This window comes from Phyllobates terribilis, unplaced genomic scaffold, assembly GCF_046119375.1.
Source record: "Phyllobates terribilis strain yellow unplaced genomic scaffold, ASM4611937v1 Scaffold_103__1_contigs__length_5881359, whole genome shotgun sequence".
Lineage (NCBI taxonomy): Eukaryota > Metazoa > Chordata > Amphibia > Anura > Dendrobatidae > Phyllobates > Phyllobates terribilis.
Genome location: NW_027362863.1, coordinates 2,746,846 through 2,758,511, shown reverse-complemented (window position 1 = coordinate 2,758,511; position 11,666 = coordinate 2,746,846).

The window sequence follows — 11,666 nt, the reverse complement described above, 5'->3', positions numbered from 1 at the left end:
CATATGCCGTCGTGCGACCCTGGTCGGATCGGGTGAATACCTAGTTACGCCCCTCCAGGCATTCACTCTCCGGCACGGTCCAGTGGAATCACACGCACACACCGCTCAGCCCGGGCGTGTGCATTACAGCATGCTCAGGCCATGGTTCCCGTTGAGCCCCACGGCCTTCGCTCTCTGAGACGTTTTCCAGTGATTACGTGCATTAAAAATAAATAAATACAATTTTTTTTTCTCTAGCTGAGTTCCTGGCTAATTACGCACCCGTCCAGATGGATCTATCTGCTCTCGTTCCTGCGGATCCGCCACGTTACTATGGGGATCCAAGACAAAGTCGTGCATTTGTGGAGCAATGCATGCTACACTTCAAGTTCTACCCTCTATGTTTTCCCACCGATCGGGTTAAGGTGGCATTCATTATGTCTAACCTAGCGGGTGATGCCTTGGAATGGATCAACCCCCTATGGGAAACACAGGATCCTATCGTCCTGGACATAATGGCCTTCCTGGTGGCCTTTCTAATGGTCTTCGATGATCCTAACGCGGAGGCTACTGCTGAAGCTTCACTTCCCAATATCCCGGAGCAGCCCCGAGGGGTAATGTGTGTGGGTAGCGCAATAGTCCTCCAGCCCAATGAGACTACTGCCCACCCAGAATTCTCACAGAGTGACTACGCTCTCCGGAATACTTCTCCCAACCTCAAGAGGCAGTCCAGACGTGCTAGACGTAGAGGCAAGCCGTCACGCCAGGGTCTGTCCTCCCTGAGACCTCCTAACCCCAACCTTGAAGTCCCTACTGAAGCTTCATCTCCCTGTATCCCGGAGAAGCCCCAATGGGTAATGTGCGTGGGTAGTGCACCAGTTCTCCTGCCCGAAGAGATTACTGCCCATCCAGACTCCACACAGGAGAACTTCCTGCACCCGGCATCAGATGCTTCACCCACTTTTACCGGTGTGCATGTCCAAGGATGCTCCGAAGCTGTGATTACCTCAGAGTCTGTGCACCTCTACTACCTGGCGGAGGACCCCCAGTTGCCTCCTGAATCCTCTGGGATACCACTCGATGACAAATGGAGAGAGACTTCTCTACACCTGGTACTCGATACTTTGTCCGCTCCGTCCTGTGAGCCTGACAATGGGTACCCCAAAGTGGTAGTTACTCCTGAGTCTCTACACCCCTCCGACCAGGCGGAGGACCTCCAGTTGTCTCCAGAACCCTTCGGGGTGCTACCTGGTAGCGAAAGGACAGAGACTCTCCTATACTCTGTACCTGATACCTCGCTCGCTTCGTCCAGTGAGTCCAACCTAGTGTACTCTGAAGCAGAGGTTACCCATGAGTCTCTACACCCCTCCGACCAGGCAGAGGACCTCCAGTTGTCTCCAGAACCCTTCGGGGTGCTACCTGGTAGCGAAAGGACAGAGACTCTCCTATACTCTGTACCTGATACCTCGCTCGCTTCGTCCAGTGAGTCCAACCTAGTGTACTCTGAAGCAGAGGTTACCCATGAGTCTCTACACCCCTCTGACCAGGCGGAGGACCTCCAGTTGTCTCCAGAACCCTTCGGGGTGCTACCTGGTAGCGAAAGGACAGAGACTCTCCTATACTCTGTACCTGATACCTCGCTCGCTTCGTCCAGTAAGTCCAACCTAGTGTACTCCGAAGCAGAGGTTACTCCCGAGTCTCTACACCCCTCCGACCGGGCGGAGGACCTCCAGTTGTCTCCAGAACCCTTCGGGGTGCCACCTGGTGGTGAATGGACAGAGACTTTCCTATACTCGGTACCCGATACCTCGCCTGCTTCGTCCAGTGAGTCCGACCTAGTGTACTCTGAAGCAGATGTTTTCTCCGAGCCTCTGCACTCTTCTGACCCGGCAGAAGACCTCCAGTTGTTTCCTGAATCCTCCGGGGTACCACCAGATAAAGAGACAGTGATTTTTCCTCATCCTGTACCTGATAACCTGTCTATTTCTTCCTGTGAGCTTGACAAGATGTACCTCAAAGCAGAGTTTACCCCCAAGTCTCTGCTCCCCTCCAACCCGGTGGAGGACTTCCAGTTGTCTCCTGTACCCTCTGGGGTGCCACCTGAAAATATGTGGAGAGAGACTTCCTTGTGTGCTGTTCCTGGTACTCCACCCGTTTCGTCTGTTGCTGAGGATGGCTGGATAGGAGGTAGCATCCTAGCTAACCAGATGAGACCAGTTTTTCCTGTGGACAGTGGGAGTGATCTCCTTGAAGTGAAGGATTGGCCCTCGAATTCCCTGCGGAAGATTCTGGCAGGCCTGAAGAAGAGGGGGCATAAGGGGGGGGGTACTGTAACATACCTGGCTGCGCCCTTGCATGGTGGTCCATCTCCCACTGTGCAAGAGCGCGCACTTGATCTCCAGTCCAGAATGTCTCTCTGGCTTCCCTCCATGCTGTCTGTTTGTGTCTGTTTCTGCTGCTTAAGGGCGGCGCCCAATCACTTCCTGCTTTTTGTACCTGCTGTGGGTCACACCCCTTGTGCGTCCTCAGCCTATTGCTGTCTGTCACCTGGTATATAACCCAGCTGCTCCAATCAATCCCTGCCTGAGCATTGTGTTTCATTCAGTGTGTGCTTGCACTCTGAAGGTGCCAGGTCCCGTTCTGTGTTCTCTTGTCTGCCTATCCTGGAGGCTGTATTTCCAGGCCTGTCTGAACACGCTCCTAGCCTGTTCCTCCCACCTTCTAGGGGCCGATTACCTAGACCCGCTCCTGTATCTTGTCTGTCCTGTCTGAACACGCTCCTAGCCTGTTCCTCCCGCCTTCTAGGGCCGATTACCTAGACCCGCTCCTGTATCTTGTCTGTCCTGTCTGAACACGCTCCTAGCCTGTTCCTCCCGCCTTCTAGGGGCCGATTACCTAGACCCGCTCCTGTATCTTGTCTGTCCTGTCTGAACACGCTCCTAGTCTGTTCCTCCCGCCTTCTAGGGGCCGATTACCTAGACCCGCTCCTGTATCTTGTCTGTCCTGTCTGAACACGCTCCTTGCCTGTTCGTCCCGCCTCTCTGGGGGCCGTATTCCCAGATCCGCTCCTGTATCCCGCTGCAGTGTCGGTCTCTTCCGTATACTCAGTTCCAGTCTGAACTCTCTCCTATCCTTTACCTGTTTTGTCTCTATGTCCGTTCCTTTCCTTTTTCTGCAGAGTCTGAACTCGTACCTAACTCCTGCTTGTTGTCTCTGTACTCCCGTTTGTGAGTTTGTGGTCCACTCGCTACTTCACTGCAAGTACCCTGTGGGTATCTGGCTCTGCCTTTCCCTTCCTGTCTGTTCCGTGTGAACAGAGCCCTGTCCGTCCTGCTCTGCTCTTGCTCACCGCTCCTGGCGGTCTCGTCCTGCTCTGCTCTTGCTCACCGCTCCAGGCGGTCTCGTCCTGCTCTGCTCTTGCTCACCGCTCCAGGCGGTCTCGTCCTGCTCTGCTCTTGCTCACCGCTCCAGGCGGTCTCGTCCTGCTCTGCTCTTGCTCACCGCTCTAGGCGGTCTCGTCCTGCTCTGCTCTTGCTCACCGCTCTAGGCGGTCTCGTCCTGCTCTGCTCTTGCTCACCGCTCCAGGCGGCCTCGTCCTGCTCTGCTCTTGCTCACCGCTCCAGGCGTCCTCGTCCTGCTCTGCTCTTGCTCACCGCTCCAGGCGGCCTCGTCCTGCTCTGCTCTTGCTCACCGCTCCAGGCGGCCTCGTCCTGCTCTGCTCTTGCTCACCGCTCCAGGTGGCCTCGTCCTGCTCTGCTCTTGCTCACCGCTCCAGGCGGCCTCGTCCTGCTCTGCTCTTGCTCACCGCTCCAGGCGGCCTCGTCCTGCTCTGCTCTTGCTCACCGCTCCGGGCGGCCTCGTCCTGCTCTGCTCTTGCTCACCGCTCCGGGCGGTCTCGTCCTGCCCTGCTCTCGCTCACCTCTCTGGGCGGCCTCACTCTGCTGTGTTTGTCTGCCACATCTGTGGTTCTGTTCCAGAGTCCCAGTGTGTACTGGGTCCTATCCCGCCTGTGTTCCTACCTGCTAGTGCCTTCCTGTCTGCACTCTAGCCGTGCTTGCCTGTACCCGCCTGCCCGCATACCAGTCGTGCCTGCCTATTCCCACCAGTCTGTGTGCCAGCCTAACCAGTCTGTTCCTGTATTCCCCTGTGTGGGTCAACAGCCGTGTCCGGGGTCTGTCCTGGAGTAGCACCTGGTCCCTCTGCTCGGTTCCTCCTGGGTGCACTGGCGTCGTATGCCGTCGTGCGACCCTGGTCGGATCGGGTGAATACCTAGTTACGCCCCTCCAGGCATTCACTCTCCGGCACGGTCCATTGGAATCACACGCACACGCCGCTCAGCCCGGGCGTGTACATTACATATGGTTGTCCTGAGGAAGGAGTCTGTGGATTCTGAAACGCGTTGACAATAAACCAACAATTCTATTACCAACATTTGTCTCTTTGGAGAGCGCAGAAATACTTCCTATCCTGCTATATAAGTCTACTGAACACTGCGGTCACAGCGGCTGAGAGCGGTGATCAGCAGTATTGTTCTGCTAATGTCAGGCTGCAGAACACAGCTCACCACCGCCGATACTCATCTCATCCTGGACCTCCGCTCAGCGTTCACCACATCCCTGCGCCTCCCGTCACTGCTCGCACTGAGCAGTGTGAATGGTGACAGGTGGAAAGTGTAGCTCGCAGTACAGCTATGGGCTTCAAAAAACATGGTGCCGATCTCCTCCCACAGTTGTGACCTGGACAGCCCAGGAGGCATGCCTAAGTCACAGCAGGAGGCAGCCACAATGTGTCACGGGTGTTTCAGAGGTGACAGACAGTCGCCCTGCAGTGGGTTGCAGGAGATCTCTACGTTTGGCATTGCAGACAGCTTCTTAGATAAGAGACTGTCTTTAGGACCGAGCGGCTACCTCTCTCTTGCTAATTAGCTCTCTGGCCTGGGTGTATATATACCTGGTGTGTCTGAGAGGGAGTCGCCGGCAATATTCATTTCTACTTGTGAGGCTTAGACGGAGCAGTACTTTGTCCACTCTGGAGCTTGAGGCCGTGTACATATTTGGACTCATCTAAAGGTAAGCAATTTCCCCCTGTTTTGTCTTCCCTTGTTGTCTATAGTGTTTAGTGGAGGTTGACTAGTGCTCATCTCTAGTGTTGAGCGAACATGCTCGACACTGCTCGGTACTCGCCCGAGCATCACGCTACTCGGGATGTTCGGCGAGCACCGAGCATTTCCGGGTTACTCGGGCGGGAGCTCGGGTCTCCGCCCTGCATGTTTGGCGCTCTTTACAGAGCCAATGAACATGCAGGGATTGCCAGCCAGTCACTGTAATGCTGCAGCCATGTTGGTTGTGGGCATTACAGTGATTGACTGGCCGCACAGCGTCACCTCGAGTATTTAAAACCGGGCGCCGCCATCTTGGACACAGTCGCTCCGGATTAGACAGTGTAGGGACAGCGCTGCTGATTTAGGGAGAGATATAAACTGCGAAATAGTTAGTGTAGGGTCTGTAAAGGCTGCCAGAACAAACAAACAGTCCTTTTCAGGACTAATATCCATCCCAGATACCAGGCAGGCAGGCTGTATAGGAGACACAGTGGTTATACCAGCAAACGCTGCATTACAGTCCTGTGTGCTCCTGTTGCTGAAATTGCTGGACTTAGCACCAGGTGTCGGGGGCCAGGAAAAATCCTTTTTTTTTCATCTAAATCCTCCTTTTTTTTCCCTCCTTCACACTGTATAAATACCTGTCTTATTAACCTTTTGGTGTGTCCCCCTACCCCAAAAAAAAAGCGTGTCTCTGATTTTTCAGACACAAATATAAATGTTGAAAATAGTCTGGTGTAGGCTAGAGAAACAGAAGTGTTGTTTTGCACTTCCACGGTTCAAACCTCTGTATTATCCATTTTGGGCCATTTGTATCTAAAAAAAAAAAACAGTTTGAGTGTGTCGCTCACTGTTCAGCCGCAAATCTATATATTTAAAAAAGTGTGGTATACCCCAGCAAACAATAACTGTGGTTTTGCCATCCCACGGTAAAAAATCTCTATTATTCAGCTTTTGGTAGTTTTTTCCGTAAAGAAAAACAGTAGTGTCTCCTGACTGTTGTGACACAAAAATCTATCTGTTGAAAATAGTCTTGTGTAGGCCCGACATCCCAGTGTGGTTTCGCAGTTCCACGGGTCAAATCTCTGTACTATCCAGTTTTGGGCCTTTGGTATCTAAAAAAAAAAGCAGTTTGAGTGTGTCGCTCACTGTTCAGCCGCAAATATCTCTATTTAAAAAAGTGTGGTATACCCCAGTAAACAATAACTGTGGTTTTCCTCTTCCACGGTTCTAATCTACTCTTTATTACCCTTTTTCCATTGATAGTGCAAGTGTAAGCTATTTTACTTCATTTACAATGGGCAAGGCGCGTGGCAAGGGACGTGGAAGTGGACGTTCTGGTGATGGTTCGTGCAGAGGACGGGGTCGTGGCCAAGGTGAAAATGTGCCACAACCAACAGCCACATCTTCTCGCTCCCACTTCTTGACCGAATTACTAGGGAAGCACAGAACAACACCAGTATTGAGAACTGATCAGTGTGAACAGGTTATTAATTAGATAGCAGATAATACTTCCAGTTACCTGGGCACCACCACCTCCGGTCTGTCTTCCACACGGTCAACTCTTAGTAGCCGTGAGTCTCGACCGCATACTCCTCCTCACCCTGATGCTCCTTCCTCCCACCATGCCGAGTGTCGTCAGACAGCAAGTGATCCCACACTTGGACACTCTGAAGAGCTGTTCACTGGTCCATTTCCATATTTGGGCCCCTCGCCTGATACGCTTGAAGTGGTGGAAGAGGAGATCCCATGTTGCGATGCCCAAATATTTGAACAGCCACGGCCACAGGAAGTCGACGTTGGCAATCTGTCACAAGAGGTGGACGATGACGAGACACAATTGCCAGGAAGTGAGGAGGAGGATCGTGGTGCGCAAGTGGAAGAGGAGGAGGTGGTGGATGATCTAGTAACTGACCCAATGTGGAAGGAGGACATGCAGAGTGAGGCCAGCAGCACACAGGGGGAGGAAGGCAGAGTACCCCAACAGGCAGGAAGAAGCAGTGTGGTGGCAGCAGACAGAAGGCAGGCAACCGTTCCCCGTAACACCAACACGAGGGAGGTTGCCAGTACAAGCGGTAGGTCTTCCAGAGTCTGGAATTTTTTTAAAGACTCTGCTGATAACCCCAAAAAGGCCATATGTTCCACCTGCCATGCCAGCATCAGCAGGGGTGACAAAACTACCAGCCTGACCACCACCTGCATGATCAGGCACATGGCAGCAAAGCACCCGACTTTGTGGGGCGAAACCCAGGGTCCACGACCAGTGTCAGCGGGTGTCACCACTGCTTCTTCCACTGTTGTGCGTGCAATAGAACCCCCTGTTGTGTGTGCAAGGCAATCCCCTGTCCATACTGCATGTAAAGATGCCCCCTCCTCTCAGTCTTCACTTGTTATGGCAGTTTCTCAAGAAACAGCATCCACGTCCACGTCCCACCGCAGCGTTCAATTGTCCATATCTCAGACCTTTGAAAGAAAGCGGAAATTCGCAGCTAACGCCCCACAGGCCAAAGTCCTAAATTCGCACATTTCACGACTGCTTGCGTTGGAAATGCTGCCTTTTAGGCTGGTGGAGACGGAATCCTTCCGCAATCTTATGGCGGTGGCCGTCCCTCGGTACTCGGTCCCCAGCCGACACTATTTTGCCCGGTGTGCCATCCCCGCACTACACAAGCACGTGTCCCAAAGCATCTGCCGTGCCCTCAGCAACACAGTTACTGGGAGAGTCCACCTGACAACGGACACGTGGACAAGTGCTTGTGGCCAGGGACGGTACATTTCTCTGACGGCACACTGGGTAAACATAGTGGAAGCTGGGACCCAGTCGGACCTTGGGACGGAACACATCCTTCCCACACCGAGGATTGCGGGCCCTATGTCAGTCAGAGTTGCCCCCACAGTGTACAGCTCCTGCGCATCCTCCTCCTCCTCCTCATGTTCAGCCTCCATCTCAGATATCACCACATCAGTTACAAGCTGGAAGCATTGCAGTACTGCCTCCGCCAAGCGGCAACAGGCTGTGCTGAAACTCATAAGCTTAGGTGATAAACCTCACACTGCTTGTGAGTTGTGGACAGCTGTGAAAGAGCAGGCAGATCTGTGGCTGAGACCGCTGAACCTACATCCCGGCATGGTCGTGTGTGACAATGGCCGTAACCTGGTGGAGGCTCTGAGGCGAGGTGAGATCACACACGTACCATGCCTGGCTCATGTGCTTAACCTCGTGGTTCAGCGGTTTCTTAAATTGTACCCCGAGTTGCCAGATCTGCTCGTGAAAGTACGCCGCCTGTCAGCTCATTTTCGCAAGTCGGCTACAGCTTCCGCCGCCCTTGCTGTGTTGTAGCAGCGTTTGCAGCTTCCGGCACACCAACTGGTGTGTGATGTCCCCACACATTGGAACTCTACCCTCCACATGTTGCAAAGGATTTGTGAGCAGAAGAGAGCAGTTGTGGAGTACCAGCTGCAACAAGGCCGTCGATATTCAGGTCAGACTCCACACATAAGACCTCAGGAGTGGACCTGGATGTCTGACATATGTACCATCCTGACAAACTTTGAGGAGGCCACCAAGATGGTGAGTGGCGATGACGCCATCATTAGTGTCAGCATCCCACTTGTCTGTCTTTTGCAACGCTCTCTGCAGAGAATTAAAGAGGAGGCATTGCAGCCAGAGTATGATGAGATGGATCAAGAAGCCATAGCGGGCAATTACACACAGCCCAGCCTCATCTCATCCCAACGTGCATTGGGGGACAATGAGGGAGAGGAGGAGGAGGAGGAGGAGGAGGAGGAAGAACAGGAGCTGCTATCATGCGTTGTAGACGGTAGTACCTGTACAAGTGTCATACCGTCGGTTCAGCATGGGTGGCCTGAGGACAGGGGGGAGGAGGAAGAGGAGGAGGAGGAGGAGAGCATGGTCAGTCGTCATCTTGGTGAGGACACGGAAATCTTGCCCGTTACCAGTCTGGCACGCATGGCTGATGTTATGTTACGCTGCCTTAACTGTGACCCTCGCGTTGTCAAAATGTTGGGTGACAGTCATTACTGGTTGGTGACACTTGTAGACCCCCGCTACAAGGAGAACTTTCACTCTCTTATTCCTGAGGTGGAGAGGTCTATAAAAATGGGGCAGCACCAGAAGGCCCTTGCTGCAGAACTCTTAAAAAAATTCCCATCTGAACACGCTAGCGGCAGAGGTCACAGTTCGTTGCCCAACCAAGGCGTTCAGGCGAGAGAGATGCAACTCCAATCCAGCAGAGGCAGGGGAACACTGTCAAAGTTCTGGGACAGTTTTCTGACACCCGCCCAGCTTACAGGCCCTGAGGCGCGGGGTACTCTCACAAGGAGTGGAAAGTTTCAAAAGATGGTGAGGGAGTACCTTGCCGACCGTACCAGCGTCCTCCGTGATTCCTCTGTGCCTTTTAATTATTGGATATCCAAGCTGGCACTTGGAATGAACTCGCTCTGTACGCCTTGGAGGTCCTGGCCTGCCCTGCCGCTAGCGTGTTATCGGAGCGTGTTTTTAGTGCCGCTGGGGGAATTATAACTGATAAGCGCACTCGCCTGTCAACTGACAATGCTGACAAGCTGACCCTTATCAAAATGAACAAGGGCTGGATTGGGCCAGACTTCTCATCACCACCAAATGACAGCAGAGTAACATAAAGTCAAATCCACTGTGTTATTTCGGGAGGTGTATTCACATGCACCGCTTCACACCCACACATGGGTATACGCTTCCTCGTTTCAGCTGTTTTATCTTCTTCTCCTTATCCTCAGCCTCCACCACCACTATACCACCAGGGTGCCAGCATTGCAAGTTCCTCCGTCCTTATTTTTGGCAGCTTTTGCTTGCAAGGCATAAGCAAATACTATGGGACACCGACTCCCCAATAATGAGACTTATGTTTGTAATATGCTGTACTGCATGGCTCTTGTAAGGGGCATTGCAAGTTGCTCCGTCCTAATTTTTGGCAGCTTTTGCTTGCAAGGCATAAGCAAATACTATGGGACACCCACTCCCCAATAATGGGACTTATGTTTGTAATATGCTGTACTGCATGGCTCTTGTAAGGGGCATTGCAAGTTGCTCCGTCCTAATTTTTGGCAGCTTTTGCTTGCAAGGCATAAGCAAATACTATGGGAGACCCACTCCCCAATAATGGGACTTATGTTTGTAATATGCTGTACTGCATGTGACGCGCCCCCTGGGCCGTGTGTACACGTGTGTGGGATGCCCGGTGCCGGGTCTCTGGGGTCTGTAGTCTCCGTGGCGGTGACCCGGTCCCGTGGCTCAGGCTGGTCAAACCAGTGGCAGTCTTTCTTAGGTTTTGAGGTTAATTGTCCGACTGCGCCACCCGTGGATTGCGGTCAGGGAGTACCACCGCTGCGAGGCAGACCGCTGAGGCTGGTGTTGTGTGCGCAGCAGAGAATGGGATAACTCCCCACGGGAGGAGTATAGCCTCAGGGCAGTGAGTGTGGATGATGGGGGTGATGGTGCACGAGCGCAGCAGGAATGACTCAGAGTCTTTGCAGTGCAGTTCAGGGTCTTTACTGATGATTATAAGGTAGACCCTCCCGGGAGTACTGGCTAGCATAAGAGGCCTGGTCAGTCTGTGAGCAAGCAGGAGTTCCCCTGGCCAGGTGGAGTTGTAGGCATTCCCGTCTGTCTGCACTCTTCCTGGCTACCTTGCTGTAAGCGGGTAGAAGTAGCCCACGTCCCTGAGTGTACCGTGTAGTGCTCACCCGTATGGCTGGTGACTTGGGGCCTTCTGTTAGCCTCCGCTCCACGACGGCGGTGCTTTTCCCTTGCATGTGACTGAGCCTCCAGGCTTCTATGGCCAGAGGACCTGAAATCCCCTGCCGGCTGGTTTCTGCTGCTGGATATATAAGTCCTCACAGCCTCGGACTCCTGTGTCCGGTTCCTATTGTCTTCTGCCAGGGCGAGCTCTGCTCAGCTTCCAGCCCCCGGTCTTTAGCTCCTAGCTCCTACAGAGCTCCTTGCTGTTACTTTCCCTTGCTCTCACTCTGACTCTGACTGTTCTCTGTTCTCTGACTCACTCAACCCCGCCCCAGATCCAGTTTATAAGGGCAGAATTCTCCCCTCCCAGGACTGGGGCAGGAGGATGTTGCATGTTTAAGGGATCCTGACCAGGAAACCTCCCACTTGCTCTCCGATGTAATATCTCTATTACTGTGGTGACCAGACCCCTGGGGTGCCACACATGGCTCTTGTAAGGGGCATTGCAGTTCCTCATAATTTTTGGAAAGCCTTCCATTCACTGCTTAGGCCAACAGTGCACAGGAGACCCAGTTGCTATAAATGGAAAAAAAGGTTTAGTTAACGCCCTCTGACCTCCATGTCATTTCCAAGGGGCATTGGAGTGCCTCGAAGTTTTTGGTAGGCATTGCACTCACTGTATGCCCTATAACTGTGTAGCCGAACCGCTCCTTTTGCTACAGAAACATATCCTACAAGACATATCTGGTTGACTGGCCTGATATTGATGTGAATGGTCCCTGTTCCTCCTGCTCTTTCTCCTTTGCCACTACCTCATCCATCATTTATCACCTGAAGCTTTGTTTTAAC